The sequence below is a fragment of the Rhipicephalus sanguineus genome, chromosome 3, assembly GCF_013339695.2.
Source record: "Rhipicephalus sanguineus isolate Rsan-2018 chromosome 3, BIME_Rsan_1.4, whole genome shotgun sequence".
In the NCBI taxonomy this organism is placed as follows: domain Eukaryota; kingdom Metazoa; phylum Arthropoda; class Arachnida; order Ixodida; family Ixodidae; genus Rhipicephalus; species Rhipicephalus sanguineus.
Genome location: NC_051178.1, coordinates 8,323,292 through 8,344,435, shown reverse-complemented (window position 1 = coordinate 8,344,435; position 21,144 = coordinate 8,323,292). Strand labels below are relative to the sequence as shown.

The following is a 21,144-nucleotide window of genomic DNA, read 5'->3' as shown; positions in this document are numbered from 1 at the left end:
GAAGCGAGGGCGAAGCCACGATTAGGTTGCCGCGCCCGAAGGGCGCAGAGGGCCTTCACTGAGCAACAGGAAAATAATGTACTCACGTTTGTGGAAAGCCACATGACTAGAGTCCCTAGATTTTCCCCGCTCTTCAACAGGGAAAAATCTAGGGACTTTAGTCTGGACGTAACGATAGCGGTGACTACAGTTACGTCTGGACGTAACCCTAGCAACAGCCTAAACATTTCGAACTGCGGCACAAGAGGCTCATCCGCGATCGCTGCGCGAGCAGAAAAAAGTTTTCTGCGAAGGAACCGATCGTGTGTTTTCATGCACTACAGCCGCTACAGTTCGACATGGTTAACTTGCACCACCTCGTCCAATGTTCGGCTTTGCGTAATTGATAACTGATATGTAAACCACCCCTTATGTAATACCCCAAACGGGGTCTTTAAGGTAATAAAATGAAATGAAATGAAACAACTGCTACTATTATTATCTCATCAACTAATAGGAACAGTTTCTTCGCGCATAAAAGAAGCCTGATTGCCATGTGAAAGAACACATGGCTCTCACTTTGTGGCAATTTCGCAAGTGTTCAGGTTTGAATGTCGGATTTGCTTGCATTATGAAGTGTCATCGCGCTCCATGTTTCCAAGGGATTGCAACTGCTTGCAAGAGGAAGCAGGCGCTCTTCGTTCGCTAATTTGATACAAGTGCCACAGTTCACCAGACAGCACTTAACGTGTTTAGTGCGCTCGCATTTAGTGTTGGTTTGTAAAAAGCCTTCTACGAATTGTAAGCTGAATTCTAAGCGTACTGACGGAAAATATAAAATTAAAGACGAGAAGCGTTCACTCTTTTTTTGTACACCGTATCTCATGTGCCTGCTTAGCTGGCCTTCAGTAAGATTATGCGCCATGTAATGCTTATAAGGATTGTGAGAGTGATACATTTAAAGTAGTTGCAATAAAAAACAAATGTAAATGAAAAAGGTATGACTATATACAGCAGGATATATGCATCTTTATTTAAGGCATGAACAGCAAGAATGAGGTTAGCTCAAGCAACCAACTTGCAACCAATCTGTAAAGCTAACGATATTCATTTGGAAACATTGTTATTGCAAAAAGCTTCTACTTGGGATGCTGCTTTACATCCTTGAGAAACCTTCAGTAGTGATTTTGAAGTCCCTTGGAATTGGGCTATCGAAACCTGTACAAATCCTGTTACCTTCTCAGCCTAGAGTTACAGGGACACTAAAGAGCAAAACGATTTTTCTCATATTAGTAAACCACTCTTTCGCAATACCAAAAACACCACGCTTGCTGTGAGAAAACACGCAAAAACAAAATGTGGGTGGTGACGCCACCTTGAAGTTTCCGCACCATTTGCCGTGACGGCGCCTACTAGGGACTACGTAGATCCTAATCGGTAAAAATGAAGTACATTGTCCTCTGAGGGTGCCATAGACTGAACATACCAAGTCTGGGGTAATTTTGTTGAGCCAATGGTGCCAAAATACGATAAATACACTTTAAAATCCGTTACGTCACATGGGGAGATTTTGGCACGAAATTTAAAAAATGAAACTTTGAACTTGATTTTCTCCTCTATTAATAAACCTATGATGGCGAAATTAGTGACATTAGAGTTCTCAGAGCACAATTTATCGATCTAAACCGATTCATTGTTTCTCTTTAGTGTCCCTTTAAACTAATGAACAGTTTTTGTGATTCGCATTTATGAGAATGAATGCAATAGGGTTTTCAGCTGTACTATAGTGTGCAATATACAACCTTTATTTGTGCAGGTGCCCGTGCTGCAAGTACAGTCATAATCCCTGTGGAGGGGGATCCGACCCCATGGAGAACGCAGGGGCTGACGAGCTGCGTTTAAGTATGCTTTGCTGGTGCTTTTAGCTATTTCAAAAGACACAAGAAGTGGCCCGACATCACTTGGCCATAGGCTGCTCTTCCTCATCTCAATGAGCATAGCTCTTGGAACGCTGGCTCCGCCAAAAAACTAGCCATAAAGTTCAAAGTAAAGTTTTTAAACCATGTACTTTTTGTCATCTCATGCGAGCTGCCATACACACACAGATGAATCTTTGTTGTTGCTTGGAGGTAGACTTCATGCTTCTCTCCCAGCAGCCCAGCTCTCTTCTCTTTCTATTATGTATTACTTTTCTTTGATTTATGCTTCAATGACCAAAGTATGCATGCTCACTCCCTGCGTGTGAAGGAGAAATGCACCGGTGTTGAAACGGCATAGAAGGATGTGAAAGGTTAAAGGACCCCTGACAGGGGGGGGGTGGTGAAATTTTAGTTTGTGACTTTTTTTTTACTGTAACTTGTAGCCTTGTGTCTGGCGATGCTGAAATTGAGTGAGGCATAAGCACTCTGACATATCGTATAATTAATGCTAGTGTCGGTAATTCTGGCCACTTTTAGCTTCATTTTGAAACACCCGCCTCAAGTCATAAGAAACTACTGCCCCACAGCGGGGAAGCACCTAAGACATTGTGTGCTAAAGGTTTGGTGACATTGATAGCGCAGTTTTCAAATCGAGGGCCCCGTGCGCGATAAAGTATGAAACGATGTGGGTGCTTCGGTATGAGTTAAGCCGGTTAAGTGCGTGTCCCCTCAGGAAAATTTAAAGCATTCCTGGCTTAAGCAGCCAAAACCAACCTGTGAGCAGCCCGACAACTGAGGGAGAGGGACGAGAAACAATAGCCTTGGTCGGGTGCCAGTTGTGGTATTGTGTGTGACCTGCCCATCTTTTGCGACGTCAACAGTACTGGCTTTTCTTGTGGAACGTCACACGGGGCCTTCATCTACGTCATATTAGTGGATATGTTGCGAAGTGTTGCCAACTCGGATGAGCACTCTCACTTACTTTAAAACCAAATTAAAATATCTTGAAGGTAACGTTTGCCACTAATAATCGGCAGGACAATCAAACAACACAAACATCTCGAGGTTTTGATTTTGGTGTCAGGGGCCCTTTAAAGGGAACTAAAAGTATGCAGAGGGGACAAGAGCCGTACGGGTCCACCCTATGTGTTTTTAAAACCTGTAAATGATTTAAAGTAGTACTGTGCAGTCTACTTTAGGAGACCGGTAAGCAGTCATCATACTTGCAGAAAAACTTTTTTTCAGAAAAACATTACTAAGCTTATGTTGAATGCACTAGTCTTTCTTTGATGGAAATGATTTCAGTAACATTATTATGTCACTATAATCATAGTGGTAGCGATCTTTCCATGCTTTCTTTTGTTCTTTGGCTTTCGAATAATATTCTTCTATGTAGGAGTGTGTTTTCCCATCATTATGTTTTTTGGTAAATAGAACGGTTACTTTATTGAAAAGACTGATGCTGGGACTGTTGGTACATAGTTCACGACGACACCCAGCCTTGAAGGGTGCGTATGGAAGAAGGAATTGTACAAGCACAGACACCCAGTGTGTGTGTGCATTCCATTCCTTCCTCTTGAGTAAGACTGAAATCTTGACTGTCTCAAATGAAATAATTTCACTCTTCACACTCTGCAATTATTAGCTTAAAGTTTTATTTAACTATGAAACAAAAAGGGGGCGCCAACCAGTCTAAACAGAATGTTTATGACGTTTGGACTTCCAGAATGGAAGCCTTGTTCACGATGAATACATCATAAGTGGTTTGTTTTATTTAGAAGATGAAACGTCATAAACATTTTGTTTGGACTGGTCTGCGTCTCTTTTTTATTTCAAATGTACCCTCCTAGCCAGACTGGATTTCGCCATGATCCCGACTTCAAATGTCATTTAACGTACCACGTAAGTGCTCACTCAACAGCAACATCTTGTGTTGACAACTGTGTAGAAGACTGGGAGTGGTGCTGTCATCATTAGGATCTATTCAGTGTGTTCTAATAAAGAAAGATGTCGATAGAGGGCTTCACCATGGGGACAGCGGCTCATCCTTTTTTCTTCATTGTGTTTTTCTCCATAATACATTGAGAGCCAATCTTTGTGATTGAGAGACTTGGCACAGAAAGCTAGGGCTATTTCTGAAGCATAGTAGCTTGTAATGTTTTAATTGTCATAATCTTTCACAAGTGGCAAAATCGATTTTCTTAAGAGTGGGACCTTTTATCTTTGTTTTCGCAATCACAAGTTGATTAATGAAAAAGAAAAAGTTCAAAATCGAATTTTTGAACTTCGCGCCGAACCCCATTACCGGTCAGTCAGCATGACGTCACTAATCGATTTTATTATTATTTTTTAAATCTGCGGCTGGTTTCTGCAGATCAAAATGTTACGAAGCCTCAGCGAGAGTGGAAAAGCTCGAGACTGATCTTTGTTCCACACCTTTAGGTCAGCCAAATAGCCCAGAAGTATGTTACACAGTAATAAATTTTTCCCATGGAGAAAAAGTTTTCTATTTTATGCATTGGCGCCCGCAAATGACGGCTCGATTGAAGGCGATTTCGGTTTCGGTTTCCGGCTGCGCAAAGCGCCACCTGTTTCCTGCAGCAAGTGTCATGGCGACTTCCTGTTTACCTTTCTGGCTCCAACGCGTGCTTTCAACTTCCAAACTTCTGCGCTGTTCTCCGTGACATTGTGAAATCTATGTGGATTTATACGTGGTGATCATATCTAGTACCATCCGGAACATCAAGCATCAATATTTGATACGCGACACTTTGCCTACTGGTCGTCAGCAGGTAAGCAAGACGCCACTGCATCCTGCACAAGCTTGCGCGGTCCGCGTGGTAACGCGAATATGTAGTGCTTCTACGGCTACCGCTGTCCTTGCATTTGGGAATAACGCTTTTCTGCTTTAATATCGCGTTAACTATAGCGACCAAAGCCTGCGTCTTTAATGGGGAAGAACGTGAGCTGCGCATACACGGACTTTAGAGAACTAGACGACGCATGTTTTCTCTTCTCGTTCTACACATGTCCTCAGTTCTCGATCGATTCCGACGATCTAGCGCAATTTTCTGTCCGGATTTTTTAAAACTATAACGCATTCTTCCGCGTGGTCACAAATTGACACCACGTGGAAACAAATGAGATTGTTTGTACGAGTGAAATTGCTCCCCAAGAAAAGGTGGGCAGAAATATGGGCTTCAGAGCAGTGTGCATAGATTGCAATATTTAAAGTATAAAGACGATTTAGACAAACTGCTGTCACATGGAACTGGCAACACAGCATTTGTACATAATCGTCTATCGTTTCAGGGTATCATTAAGTTCTATCGCTCATCCTTTATAAATTAAATGCGGCCGCCGTGGCCGGGATTCGATCCCGCGCCCTTTGGGTAAGCAGTCGAGCACCATAACCACACCACCGTGGCGCGTCTCTTTGATGGGGTCCTTCCATGCCAAACGTCCCCGACATTGCACTCATACTTCTCAAGATTCTGTTCTAAGAAATTGTGGGCAAGCTTTTTAGTGCAATATTCGACCTCTTTCATGACAGAATCATTGCAAGAAAATTTTTTTCTCTGTCCTTAGGAGGGATGTGAACGTTGCAATAGTGGTTGCTAGAAAAGGAATGGTGCTTTCTTGTTGCCTCTCATTGTCGTCCGCTATTCTCTCTCGCGATATGTTTTGTGGTGAAGCAAAACGGCGAGTCTGCGTCCATTCTGACAATTAAAAAATTCTACAAAGTATATCAACACAATACAATAACACCATATGCCAGGATAGTTGCCAGTAAGTGTGTCAAAAAATGTATGGAGGTCAATCACCGAGAAGTTTCAAAGAATAAGGAGTGAAAACATAGAAAAATGTATAAGTGGGGGTGTCGCACCACCCATATACACACAAATGCGAATATACCACATCAAAGTCCAAGTGCCAAATTGCCAGACGAACCTTTTTTTTTTCTCAATTCAATTCTGCCAAAGACAGCATCTGAATAGAACCACCTCCTCGCCTTTGTCGCCAATAACCGAGACCATTAATCTTTTCAAGCTGCCATGCATAACATTGTGTAATGTACATGTATTAACAACTCTCCTCTGTAACACTGGCATTGAGAGTAAGTTAAATAAATAAATGACTCGTGTTCAGGCACATGCAGTTTGGTGATGCAGTCAAATTAAAATTGGGTGCTTGCACTTGTTTGGAAAGGTATACAAAGGAAATTCGTTTCGGGAAGTTTAATTATAGTGATTTTTGTTTTAAGTGAGAAAATTTATGTTGAGCATCTGCCGCGTCCATGGACGTCAGCTCGTAAGTCCGCTTCACTGTGCTGCGTGCTTCCTTGGGGCAAAGGAAAGATGCAGCGGCCACACGAGTGGTAAGATCGTATGCTGCTTTGTGTATTTCCATGTTTTCACAAGCATTCATCGGCTTTCTGCAGTGCTACCGATCCACCATGTTTCAGATGGTTTGTTCAGAAATATACTGTTACAGTATAATAAAAGTACATAAACACTGGGGATACACTTTTTATTCTTTTTTGCAGCTCCCATAAAGGTGATTCGCACAGATCATGGCTTGAAGCCGTCTGCTGCTTCAGTTTCTTACGCTTGGATCTTCAGCAAAGGTGAACTTTGCTCGGGAGATTGCGGCGCCGATCGAGCGCACAAATATTCCGCAGGTTGTCCTTTGGCCGCATCCCTTGGAAGCACATAAAATAAGCATCATGAATGATGAGTCTACTGCCTCCTTGTCATACTTTAGGTGGAGAGCCTGTAAAAAAAAAAAGTTAGAGTGATAAGTATCTAAAAGGACGGTGCCACCTTACAATTACGGTGCTGAAGTGAGTGCCAACAAATGCTGCACTTAAGTGCAAGGCTCATTCTTAAAAGGAAGCTAAGTATAAAGTTGGTTCTTGAATGTGGCAGTTAGTGATGAGAAAAAAAAAACTGGGGGCATACGCACATGGCCGAAGACTGAGGAGACAAAGCTAGTGGTGTTCCCTTCCTCCTCACCCTCTTTTCCCTTTCCACCCCTTGCTATAATGTACTATATGAGAATATGCTATGCTTCCCCATCTCCCCTCCTCCTCACACTCACTTCTGTTTCCCTTCCCTTTCCCATACTATTGGGCACGAAGCCCACCACCACTTGAAAAGCTGGCGCCACCGTCAGCGTGACAGATAGGCAGGATCAGCAGCAGGGTTGTCTGCTTAGGGAGCACCTACATGTGCTGAAAACAAAATTTTAGAATACCACCTGTGCTGTAATTTTGATTAAATGAGGAGTTCTCCCATTTCGGATGAGCACTTGACAACACTTGAAAGCACAGAAATATGAAAACGTGAGCTTGGGCATGTTGGTATTCCATCTTAACACCTATAGCGCACAGAAAGGACAGGAACACAGAGTTATGGTGTGGACACTCCACTGCCATGCCACGTAGATAGCTTAAAACCTCTTCTTTAAGCTCCTCTTCGGTTCTGAAATGAATCACATCCAGGTATTTCTTCAATTCTGGGAAGAGATGGTAGTCACTTGGGGCTAAGTCTGGGCTGTAGGACTGTCTGGGCTGACAGTATCCCATCCACATTTGTTGATGAGATCAATCGTTACACAGGCAATGTGCGGACGAGCGTTGTCCTGATGGAAACGCACTCCCTTCGCGAGTACGCCTCTCCTCTTGTTTTGAATCGCGCGGCGAAGGTTCTCCAGCGTCTCACAGTAGCGGTTCGCATTGATTGTTGTACCAGCGGGCATGAATTCGCACAACAATAATCCCTCCTGTCCCAAAAAACACTCGCCATCACATTGCCGGCATACAGTCTGTTTGAACTTTCGCGGCTTCGGCGACTCTGGATGTTTCCACTGGTGTCGTGTAGTGGACCCAGGTCCACTACACGACCCCAGTGACAATGAAGTCCGAAGTCCAAGAATTTCTCGCCATCGGTTTCTGAGGCCTGAAGAAATTCGCAGGCTGCTTCAACACGTCTCCATTTATGGTTTTCTGTAAGCATTCCCTGGACCTACCTTGCAGAAACCTCTGCATACCCTAAATGGTCTGTCAAAATTTTGTCAATGCAGGTCTTGCTGACATCAGGGATCGTCTCGCAGAGCTCCCGAACCGTCACCCTTCGATCTTTCAGCATTGTTTCTTCCACTTTTGCAATTGTTTCGTCCGAAACCGATGGGCATCCAGAACGCTGTTCGTCATGGACGTCTGTACGTCCGTCTTTGAATTTTCCGCACTATTTGCACACATGTTGAATGCTCATACACTTTTCCGTAGACAATTGGGAATGAATGTCCACCGGCGCAGTGTTTTTTGCACACAAAAAACGAATCGCAGAGCATAATTCGCACCTGACGGAAGAAGCGAGTGGGAGCTCCATTTCTAATGGCTGCCAAGCCTGAGTGTCGCAGACAGCTCGCCGGAAGCGGAGACTATGAGAGGGAAACCACGCTGCGTGACAGAGACGCTGAATCCAGCGCAGCTGTGTGTTTGTGACTGAAGCTCCTTGGGAACCTTATTTGACAGAACACCCTCATATTTTGGCAAGATTATGTCCGAGTCAGTGCAGCTGAGGAAAATTTTAGCGATTCTGAGTCCGAGTGAGACCGCCTCCGAAATCTCTGCGAATGAATCCGCTCGTGCCTTGCGTTGAAAAGGTCGTGCAACTGACTTCGACGTTGTAATGAGTGACCCGTCGACCGGGTGGACGAACGATTTGACGCGACTGCTGCGCCGAGGCGGACGCATAACCCCTCCTACTCGGAATTCAGTAGCCGGTAACGAGGAATATCGCTCGTCAGAGCTGAAAGCTGCTGACGGAAAGTTACGTCCATGTAACTGTAGCAGCATCGCCTATGAAGAACACAACGGTGACCGGCCTGCAAAATGAGGTGGACGCGCGAGACTGGAAGTCTCAAGCGGCCAGTGCCGAGCACTTTCGCGTACTCTGTCCCGCATACAACAAGTGCAACGCTGTAGAGGCTAGCGATACTTCGAAAAACAAAAATGTGTTTGCGCTAACAAATAGTTCGATGTCTTTACCGCCAGACTGTGATTTTTTTTTCAGGCTGAGTAATACATGATTTGTGCCCTAATTAGAAATAAACAAACTCCGTTATGCGGCTTTTAATGTGCTGTTTCACATCACCTGGCGTTTCGTTGTTTCAGTATTTCATTTGTAGCCGGTCGCCATGCCTCACACACAGGCTCGTGCTTGGCTCACACGAGCATTCACAACCGCGAAAACTAAAGAAAGCGGACACGCGGATTTATACATTTTGCTGACCGAACAACTTGCACAGCTTCAACAGCGGTGCGCTTGATGTGTGAAAATGAGTGTAGTCAGGTCCGCTGAGGTACCACAACAACTTGGCTGCCAGCAGCGGCCTTCCATTTGGCAAAATACACTGTATGTACTTATTATGTCGGTGGCTTGGCGTCATTGCTGCCCGCGCTATCATGTCCCGACTCCACCGGCTACATCAACAGACTGCGAGTTTCATTCCGCACGCTTCGTGGCCCTGAACCACGCTGCCAGCAACATACCGTATTTACTCGAATCTAGGCCGGCCCCGATTCTAAGCCGACCCCCGAAATTCGCAAGGCCAGAAATGTAAAAAAGCCTATTCATTGTACTCGAATCTAAGCCGACCCCCCCACTTTCGCACATCGTTTTTTTGAAAAAAACATCGGCTTAGATTCGAGTAAATACGGTACTTCCCATTTTCCTGCAAAGCTGGCAATGTCGGAATTCTAGTTCGCCAACGTCAAGTACGGAAGCCACTGCAACGCACTTTATGCGTCATCCATCGCAGGGACGAGCATTTTACATAAAAATCCACAGCATGCCTGCACGGCCTAGCATTTCCACGACTATAATGACATTGACACATGCACTGTGCATATGTGACATGTGTGATATGTGATGACTGTGTGATATGTGACACGTGTGTTTGCTTACATCGCTCTGTTGCACATACCTTTCCGTTCTCGTCACGGTAGCCTAGTTGGTGACAACGGAAAACAGCACCTTCCAACCATCTTTAGCAACACATTTCCAGCACAATTCACAACGTGCGGGCTGACTGCCATGCTAACGAAACGCCGCGCACCGGCAATCGCAGTAGGTAGTCAACCTAGTCGCAGTGTCATCTGCTGCGGCGCCCTAACCATGGTGGCTTGGAGTTGTTCGCGTGAAGGGCGCTATGAAAACGGTCTATACAGCAGAGGAGTGAGCAATTATGATCGAGTTAAACAGAGTGACTGTTGATATGAGGCTGCTAGAAACCTGCTTTCACTTGTGGAGCTGATGTTCGGCCCTCATTTTCTGTAGTTGGTGCATGAAGACTTAAGATTGTGTTTTGTTCTGTCTAGCACATCTGAACAACCTTGTACCAGTGCATGCACGTGGCCCTGTTAACATGAGAGTGTGTTCACCTTTGCAGCTCGCAGATGATGGTGCAAGGAGAATGCCAATATCTTCGTTATTGTACATTTCAAAACAATTCTTCAACATATAATTCCCGTCCAGAAGTGTTACGTCCTTTAGTCATCCTACTGTGTTGCTCCTGAAATGCCAATAAAAAGCACAATGTGAAAATTTGCTTTGGTTTCTCTATTTAAAGACATTATTCAGAGTGCATGCCCAGACTCTAAAACATTCATATTGACCAAGCATATTCACTGAACCAAGTGTGCAATGTGTCCAAGAACAAATAACTTCCAAGATTAGCAACATTTCAGTCCATAATCAGAATAAGCATTCCAACTATTTCTCAAGGTCATGAATTAAAATCATGTTTTGCGTCAAATTTGACAATAGCAGCATGCTTGGGCACAAAGTGCATGTTGATGTTCGGCAGCAGCTTGTTATGCGCAGTTTTTAGCAAATCTTAACATTCATTTTTATGCACGTGGCTTTCAGTGACAATGGCCATACGTACTAGTGTAATAGGGTTTATTGGAGAACAACAGATGCGCCACAGCGGTGGGGCTGCAGATGTTTACAGCCAGCCACTTTTGTAATGTGCAGAATGCTGAAGCGAGCAAATACATTTGTTTTCTCAACAAGGCCTGTGCATTGATTGATTGTGCCACTTAAAGGTCCCCTGACAACACAACTTCAAAGCCAAAATCTTTTGTGTTACATTCTCCCGCATACATAGGTAACTCAAACCATGTATTACTGGTGAACGTTGTCTTAAACACATTTTAATATGGTTTTAAAGGAAGTGCAAGTGCCCGAATTGGTGACAAATTGTGGCCTCATTATCAGTATGATGCATTTAGTGGCTACTCAGGCTCACTGATAATTCACCTGTTCTACGAGTATAGTCGACGTCAATGACGGACAAGTTTGCAGGGCGCACAATGAGGGCTATCGTCATTCACCTCTCTTGCTTTATTCTTGGGCTGCTTTCTAGGTGCTTCTGGATGCTTACGCCAGTGGTATTTTAAACATTGCAAGATATAAACAAACATTCAAATAGTGGTGAGGTCTTTTTTTGTTCCCGAGGGGGACTGTGAAATGGGTGCCCTGCCGGCAGCTGTACTCTAGTAAACAAAATTCGGCAGAAGCTCCCTCGTCAAGTCACCTGCTCAAGAAACTCAACCATCTGAACGGAATGGAGTCACTATTTTAGCACTTTACTTCTTCTCATGCTGGTAATAAACTGTTTGTATCTAAAAAAAAAAGGATTCGGAAAAGTTTCCAAGTCACTGTGGTATGTGTGTAAGGTGATTATGACAGTGCACAGCTTCATATTCGTTGTGTGACTGTCAGCTGATTATCTTGGAATATCTCTGCTAGGTACACAACAGTGAAGTTGCTAAACGAAGTTTGCCACCTAAACATACGGAATGAAAATAATGCTTATGGAGATTAGACACAGCAGTCTATAATACAACATATGTGTCACTGCTGCTGGTCCTGGAACAACTGTAACATAAGCATTACAACAGCTGTAACTTGCAACAGTATAGTATAATAACAGTAAGAGTCACGGAACTTTCAGTTGGCAGCGAGCATCGCCTGCCTATGTTACAACATGCTCTGTGTTGACATGAGCTGCGTGACAGTGTGTATCGCAATTTTTTTTTTCTCTGACACCATTGATGCCCTAGCTGAGCTGTGTGCCACTAGCAAGTGGTGACTTGTAAAGCTGACACATCGTGCAAGGCTTGTAAGCCATCTGGCAAGCGGAGTTGCTTCAGCTCATCGCTGCAGTCGGCAATCTTGCTCTCGCTATCCACTCAACCTTCAAAATTGGATACGCAAAATTGAACAGGTCCTGTGCATCTGTGTTCTTTCTAAGTCCTGTTCGATTTCCCGTTATGCAATTTTGAAGATTATGAGCCAACTAGCCTATCAACATATTTTGTTTGTTATCCACCCAACGCCCGCAGGATCCACGTGTCTGCGGCTGTAGCTTCATCCCTGGAGACACAAACACTTTGCCCGAGTTTAGGCTGATCGGTGATCGTTCTCATATACCTTTTGTTTGTCCGCATGCTTTTGGAGATGGTCACTATACAAGAGAATATAATAAGAACAACTGGTAGTGTGGCGGCACGTTGCAGAGCAGATCTCAACCACTCCACACACTTGGTCTCTGTTGCCTGACGGCGCGTGCTCGATGGAGCTTGACCTGTCGAGTGCGCGTGACGGTCGGCTGTTTGACAAGTTGAGGAGGCAAAGCAGGGTCGAGGAGGGTGCCACTATAATTGCTTGCAGCTGCCTTGATATGCAGTGCGTGGCTTAATTCATGGTGCAAATGATTTGATGATGATGTAGCCTAAATTCTTACAAAATTTCACAGACAGTGTCAGGGTCCCTTCAAAGTCAAGTTTACTTGGCTCTTATCCTATTCGAAATTATCTTCGTGAATACTTTGTACAAAGATGAGGCTGACATGTCTAGTTTAAATTCTTTCATGTCTCCATTTTTTGTATTACTAAAACATTGGCGTTTTTTCAACTCTCTGTTACATTCGAATTTTTGCATCTTGCCGTATGACCGTGTGCGGTACGGCGTCACTCTCTGCGTACCTTTGCAAAAGAAGGCGGCTGAATGAACGGCTTGGGCACTCCACGCAAGCATGATTCATACTGTAAGACATGTTTCGGTACATACAACTAGTACAAGTAATGGCGAAGTTAACGAAACATCGCCCTGCGCACTGTTAGAATAAAATGATAAGTCGTTCTTTAGCTGTTTCTTGTTTACAATTACCAGGTTTTCAAACGCCCCAGTCGGTCAACAGGATTATTCATTACCGCAGTACAACGAAAGAACTTGCCTAGGATTAACGACAAGGGAGTGCCCTTACTACTAGTTGATGAGATATCAGTAGTGGTTATCACTTACGCAAAGCCGATCATTGGACGAGTTGGTGCAAGTTAACCATGTCGAACTGTAGCGACTGTAGTGCATGAAAACGCACGATCAGTTCTTCCGCAGCGAATTTTTTTCTCCTCGCGCAGCGATCGTGGATGAGCCTCTTGTGCTGCAGTTCGAAATGTTTATTACGCTCCGAATCCACAACGTAAGAACGGCAACATGGCTATATTATCACAATTTGTTATGTAACAGGTACGCTGGCATTTGTGGCTATTACGCGCGACAGAGACTAGCGAAGCAACAAAACTCGAAATAACAGAGATGGCTACTTACTTGTCGTGGCAAGGCAGCGCATTGCAGCACCTTCGCTCTGCCCTTGACGTCCGTCAATCAAGCAAAGGCAGTACTAGACGTTCTCTGAGGCAGTCACGACGAAGTCGCTACGGGACACCGGTTCACGGACTACGCTGTCGAAACGAAAGCTGCACGACTTGCGGTCATCGTCGTCGGTACAGAGACAAGAGACGAACGCGCGAACATACATGCACACGTGGAACAGCATGGAACAGCCGACACCGGTCGGCGGTCGGCGAAGCGGCGTTCCAGAAAGCTCCGCCAAGATGTGACGGCGCCACCATCGAAAATCCCTAGAGATTCCCTCCCTAGGTACCTAGCTTTCGAACACAAAAGGATTTTGTACGGGATATAGACGCTCGCGTCTTTCGCATGACCTCCTCGTCGTGGTCTTTCGGCACGCGGCGCGACACTAGACGAATGAAAGCTTTGGTGTATCCGTTCTTTAGCAGCTCGGCGACGACCCTCTCCTCTTCTCTCTTTCTCTCCCCCACCGACGTGCAGATTGTTCTTGCACGTGACAGAAGCGCCGAAACTACCGAAGCTTTGTGGGCAGTCGGATGACAGGACGTGAAATGCAAATACCTGCCGGTGTGCTTTGGCTTTCTGTACACCGAGAAGGTCATGCGCTCGCCCTGCCGCCCGACTGCCACATCGAGAAACGGAAGCGTCCCGTCTCGCTCTCGCTCCACCGTGAACTGTATCGCCTGGTCGACGGAATTCAGATTTTGGAGGAAGCTGTTTACGGCTGACTTCTTTATGACGCAGAAGCAGTCATCCACGTACCTCACAAACACTTTCGGCTTGTCAATAAAGGAGCCTAGTGCCGTTTCTTCAATGTGCTCCATTGTGAGGTTCGCAGCTGTAACGGAGATCCCTGCCCCCATCGCGGTCCCGCTGGCTTGTCTGTAGAAGATCCCGTCGACGCTGATGTCCCCTTGAGGCAATACTCCAGTAGACGACACAGTTCGTCGATGCTTAGGCAGCTTCTTTCGCTCAAGAGCTTGTCTTCCTCCAAAGCTGCTCGTGCGCAGGACACTGCTAGCGCTATGGGCACACTGGTGAACAAAGACACGACGTCGAACGAAAGGATGCACTCATCACTGCTCACTGTCACATCTTTCATGCGCTCCACGAAGTGGCTGGCGTTGCGTATGTGGGTTGGTGTTTTTCCCACGAGCGGCGCCAGAGTCCGGTGGAGATACTTGGACAGCGCACGGAGTGGAGAAGATGTAAAATCCACGATAGGACGGAGCGGGACAGTGGGCTTGTGGATCTTGGGAAGCCCGTAAAATCCTGGTGCAGAGGCGTTCCGGCAGATAAGCTGGAGGTAGGTGGTTCTTGCCTCCGGGTGCCTCTTAAAGATATCCGCCAGGAGCTTGTTCAGTTCCCTTTGGACTCTTGGTGTGGGGTCTTTCGCCAGCGTTTCATAGGCCGGGCTGTGAAGGAGATCACGCACTTTGTCGCTGTACGCCTCTTTATCGAGCACGACCATTGCGTTGCCCTTGTCGGCTGGGAGGATGACAATGTTCTCATCATTCCGGAGGGAACGGATCGCGTTATTCTCCTCCCTCGACATGTTGTGCTCACGGCGCTTTCCTATTTTTGATAGTACACCGATGGCCTTGCGACGGACATTTTCTCGAATGCCGTTGTCGAGTCGTCTTATGCCTTCCTCCGTAGCCGCAATGATCCTTGGTAGTGACGGATGCGCCGTGTTCACGTTGAAGTTGTGCCCCTTGGCCAGCCCGCTATGCTCGGTAGGGGAGAGTTGCAATTATCGTTGTCATGTCCGCGGTGGGGTTTTTCTCCTTGAAGTGTCGTGAGCTTGCTTTTGTGGGCCGCTTGCTGCTTCCGAGCTGTTGTTGCAGCCACATTTCGAGCGAATTCCTCCTAAGACGGAAAGACGTCGGGCAGTCGATGTTGAAGCTGCCGTCGGAGGAAAAACGGGTCTAATTCCTTCTTCTTGATCACGCTGTGGCATTCATGGATTCGGGCGTTTAGCAGGCGCTGTTCGGCTTTTGCGATGATCTTGTGGCCCTCCGCCGTGTGCACCAAGCGTTTAAGCTGAAGGCTTCGTGGCACTACGTTCATCTCCCGGCAGGTCTTCGTGAAGTCGAGATGAGTCTGGTAGATCGTGATGCCTCTTGCTCACGCTCACGTACCGCTTTGCGAGGAGTGCCGCTTCCTGACCGAAGTCAATGCGCAATGACTTAAATGTAAACATTTCGACAGAAATCTGTCTGGCTGGGTGGAATATTTAGGAGGTTAATATGGCTCCAGCCAAGTTTAAGAGAGCCCGACGTTTCGGGACCGATTCGGTCCCTTCCTCAGGAGTGACTGATTTGGTCACGGAAGCTTCTCCCGACTTGTTCCAGGTCGCATTTTGATGGAGATGAACTGGTAGGGGCCTCTATACCTAACTTTAGGCGCATGTTAAGAACACCAGCTCGTCGAAATATCGGGCGCTCACCACTACGGTGTGCTTCTTAACAATATCGTGTTTTTGTCGCGTAAAACCCCAGAAATGATTTTATACCGATGCCAATGGTCATAGCATAGACGTCATTCTCGCCCAATGTCAACATGGTGCAGGATTGTGTCCTTGACAGCTGCCTTCTATTTGCAGCTGGGTGGAATTATTCCATCTCAGAGATTGAGCGCCTGGCTCATGTTTGGAGTGTAGTGAAATTTTGTTCTCCTTTGTGTAGCACACCGTTCAACATGCTTTCTGGCAACAAAACAGGAAACTAGGCGAGTTAATATGGATCTATGATATACAAGAAGCACAAACTGTAGACAAATATAGTGGAGAAAAACACAACATAAACATCTCTGTCTCTCTTCAAACATCCTCCTGGTCACCTTGGGCATTAGGATTTACGACTTCATGACAAGTGCTCATACACAGTCTGCAAGTCTGGCCGCTTGCGTCGATGTGCCGACTGCCTTTCCTGGTATTCCGTAGACCTACCAAAAACTGCAATGAGTGTTACCAATTTGTGTGCCTGCCATATCTGAACTCGTCGACATTGCTGCAGAACAGTGCCATGACCTAACCCTGTGGAAGATTATCGACCACTTCAACTCGGCGACTTCCGCTTTCTCCCCATGTCTCTTTGTCTCTGTGATCGCACCTTGCTTCGTCTCAGTTTACTGCCCGACAGTTCTGCCTCTTGCTTAATTCTGGCACACTTTCGTTCAACTGTTCTCCCTCGGCTTCAATATTTGTCAACAGCAGGACACCTCAGAGTTTTGTGCACCTACGATCATGCACATCTTCAGTTCTACTGGTCAGAAGTAAGGTGGCAAATTGGGCTAGTTGGAACGTACTCGCCATGTTCTGCGCAAAAAAAGGAACACGAAAATACAAGGAAGTGCACGACACAAGCGCTGTCTAACAACTGAAATTTTAATGGAAGGAACGTGTCATATAAGCACTGGTCAAGCATATACCCGTTGGTGCATCATTACATGACCTTGCACAACCTTTCTTATTGCCGAAAAAAAGTCAACACTCCCATTTTCTGGCCATCTTCAGTCTTTGAATGAACCAAAAGCCAATTCATAGTGTGGCCCCCAACTTGCATGGCCCATTTCTAATGTCTGCCTCAGGAAACAGATAGATCGCCATTGCCACCGACTATATGATGTGGTTGCCATTCTTTGTTCACCTGCAACTAGCGGCGTGGGCGATGTAGCAGACTTCCTGCTCCACATCATCATCCTACAACATGGGGCGTCACACCTGAAGACCAACACCTTGTTGTGTCCTGCAGTAAAACACCCGAAAGTTGATGGGCAGTGTCGTCACTGTAGGGAAGTCTCCGATAAACCCTTCCCATCTCCATAACCCATGTCATAGAAGCATGGGAGGCAGCCCTACTCATTTAAGGCGGAAAGTGGGGCTAGTTGGTAACGTGAATAATAGAACATGTTTACTAGCGAAAAAAAGACGTGGACGAGAAGAAGGAATACAGGACAACGCTAGAATACAGGACACTGGAATACAGGACTCTGAAGAAGGAATACAGGACACTAGCGTTGCCCTGTATTCCTTCTTCTCGTCCACGTCTTTTTTTCGCTAGTAAACATATCCTATTAGCCCTACTCAATTACTCGGGGCCAAGGGATCTTGTGCAACAAGTGTGGGTGGCAGCCTTGTTTAACAGGGTTCCGAAATAAGGACTCCCAATATGTAAAGGGCCATTTTGGGCCTAGAAACTGTCCCTGTATTGCAGGGGTCTCAAGCTCACCTCAGCTAGGGGGCCGCAGTCAAGCAATTTAGTGCCACAAGGGCTGGGACAGAAGAAAAAAAGAACAAGGAGGAGGCGTGAACAAGATGTAAGCTAACGCTGCCATTTAAAAGGAATTTGTCATATCTCGTATATGGGTCATTTCTGAAGTTGATTTGACATAAAAATTCAAGAAACATATTGATAGCGATCTCCAGAATGATTAAAATCTGGAGACGCTGATTCTGAAATATACTTTTTCTTCCATGGTTATGTTTCAGCACATGTTGACCGCATGGGGTGCCCCACGAAAAAAAAAATGCTTGAGACCAGTCAATTCTGTGTATCTTACCCGAATAAATTGAGCGTTATTAATTACAATAAGTGACACAATGATGCGAGTGCCCATTTGGTAAAGTCATAAAACTTCATTCCTCGTGAAGCACAAAATAAAGGCTAAACACATTGACTTGATGGCTCGTAACGCTAAGTTGTGACGAGAGCAGAAAAGCCCACATTAACTCCTTGTGCGGAGGTGATCCTCATGGTCAATTGCAGCTGTTCATTCTCAAATGGACTTGCTCGCTTTCAGCAAAGAGAACAGTTGTTTGCGCAAGTAGGTACTTCCAAACGGTCAGTGAACCTAGCAGCGAGTCGACCTCGCGCTGGACCGCTAGCTAAAGGTCCGCGGCCGCGTGTTTGCGACCCCTGCTTTTCGAATAAGAATTTCACACACACACACACACACACACACACACACACACACACACACACACACACACACACACACACACACACACACACACACACACACACACACACACACACACACACACACACACACACACACACACACACACACGCACACACACCGCACACACACACACACACACACACACACACACACACACACACACACAAAAGCTATGAAGTGACTATGGCGGGCAATTCCTTTCTAAGATCATCAGAGACATTTTGAAGTATTCGGGACACAACACAAGCTGCATACACACATAATCGTTAACTATAGTCAGTAGAATAGGCGAATTATAAATAATCGTAAGATGTTGCCTGGTTAAGTGTGAAGACAGGGTACAATACCAGCTGGAAGCGATTTTTATGTTTCTGTCCAATCCCATTTGATAACAAAACTGCCATGTCGGCCTTGAGAAAGGAAGTGACAAGGAGAGGGGTGTGGTTCTGACATTGTGCCGGGGGCCGCGGGTTGCCAACCCTTGACTTATAGCAACAAGCCAATAAGCTTGTCAAGTGTTTTAACAGAGTTACTAAATATCTTATCCAACTTGCAACTCCAGAACATCATGATGTCAAGTGTACAGTATTTGAGTGTTCCTCGATATTTACTGTTCCACATAATTACTTTGTAAGGAAACAAAGATGTTGACAAGTGTTATGGTGATTGGCATCGATTTGCTCAGGAGAGATCAGTTTCATACAGACTTGTTGGTGTGGCATCTCTGAATAATATTGTGGTGTATATAAGATGGAGCACAAGCAAGGCACACGCAAAACTACACTTCCAAAAAATTTTTGTTGCAAGTGTAAAGCTGTCTGCGTTGTTCCCGTTATATGCCTTGCAGTATTATCGAAAGGAGACCGCTACTTCTGCACATTAGTGACGAGAAAGCAGTGTTAGAGCAAATTTCAGGCACAATGTCCTCTTGTTTATAAATGTTCATTTTTATTTTTCCGTTCTGATTATTTAAGTTTTTCTTTGAACAGCATAGCAGCTTTTCTGGAGGTTCTGCAGTCTCCTTAAACAACAACAGTTTTTCAAGCAATTGTTGAATGACTTCACAACACAAGCAGGGAGAGTTGGTACAAATTCATATTCATAGAAGGCGCAAAAAAAAAACCACAACACAGAGAAACAAAGGGAACAGGACAGTTGCTAGTAGCGCGTCGTCCTGTTCCCTTCACTTCTCTGTGTTGTGTTTTTTTTCGTGCCTTCTACAAACATGGCTTTCTAGCTACCCTTGAGTATTAATTGTAAATTCTGGGCCGCGTGCTGCGCTATATTGTCCCTCAACTACCGATCGGCAGCATTTTCTGACCATGCTCAGAAATTGTTGCAGGGCCCCTTTACAACTGCTTACTTGATTGGCTAACCACATTGAGGCAAACACTTAAAAATACCAAGGCAGCTACTGTCTGAAAGGGAAAAAAAAAACAGGATGCCATTACTATGGAAAGCAAAAAAATTAAATATATAAATAGCCTTAATGAATTGTTCAGAACGCGAAATTAATATTTACAAGGAAGCAAACATGCAAAAAAATTGCGAATGATCAGACAGAAAACAGGATGAGCTGCTGAAACCTCACTTTGTAGCAGCATAACTTTCTGAAGCAGTTACTCAGCACACATTTTCTAATGGAAATATTTGTAAGCTGCAGCATTTGTACCACATGTTTAACAAAATCAGTTTATGCACAAATACAAGCACACTTACTTAGAATACCCACTTTACCTCTTTCCTAGTGCTTGGTGGCAAACCGGATATTTATGTTCTGGTTAACCTTCATGTGTTTCACTTAGCCTACAGAACAATAGCTGCAGAATAATAGCCCAGGAGATGAAATGAAGTTACTGCTCTTCGTTTTTCTGTGCAAAATACTAAGTTTCTTTATGATGCTTTAGTTACAGTACAGGAAGCACAAGCTGTGTAAATTTTCCATGCATTGTGTTTACAATCCAGAACAACCTGCATGGTGAAGTGCCTGCTGTTGTGCTTCATGGGGAGACATATAAAGGGGTTGCTGTGGTTCATGGGTGGTTAATAAAATACAGGGTTTAATAATTGGTCCCTCGTGCATGAAATAAAGTGCTCCATGAAATTTGCAGTAATGGGAGGCTTCAAACCCAAATTGTTGCTGCAGTCGAAAAACAGAACAGAGGTACCGGGATGCTGGTACACCATGCTTTCTTTGCAAAATCCCACAGTCCACTGCAGTTGATGGAATTGTTGATAGTCAGTGATGGTATGGTAATACTTGACTTAGAATTAAGCATGTTGCATGAACATTTATTTAGTCCCTTGCTTTATATTTCGATATATACACTTGAGGAAAAACTGTAATGACGCAAAGAAGGCGGGGACGAAGCGAAGACACGAACAGACAGACAGGGGCGCCAGACAGGGGTGTCTGTTCGTGTCTTCGCTTCGTCCCCGTCTTCTTTGCGTCATTACAGTTTTTCCTCAAGTTATGAACCAACTAGCTCAGCAACAAGCCCTGTTGATATATACACATTTCTCATTTATTTTCCATGGCATGCAATTCACCT

At 45.1% G+C, this 21,144-nt stretch overlaps 1 long non-coding RNA gene across 1 annotated transcript; it reads right to left on the bottom strand.

Moving 5' to 3' along the window:
* Nucleotides 1-6,411: 6,411 nt before the first annotated feature.
* Nucleotides 6,412-13,634, bottom strand: LOC119386436 (uncharacterized). Its single transcript, XR_005182257.2, has 3 exons — nt 13,583-13,634; nt 10,348-10,478; nt 6,412-6,671 (listed from the first exon to the last, which is right to left on the bottom strand). It is a non-coding gene; the product is annotated as an uncharacterized LOC119386436 (long non-coding RNA).
* Between the last annotated feature and the right edge of the window lie 7,510 nt (nt 13,635-21,144).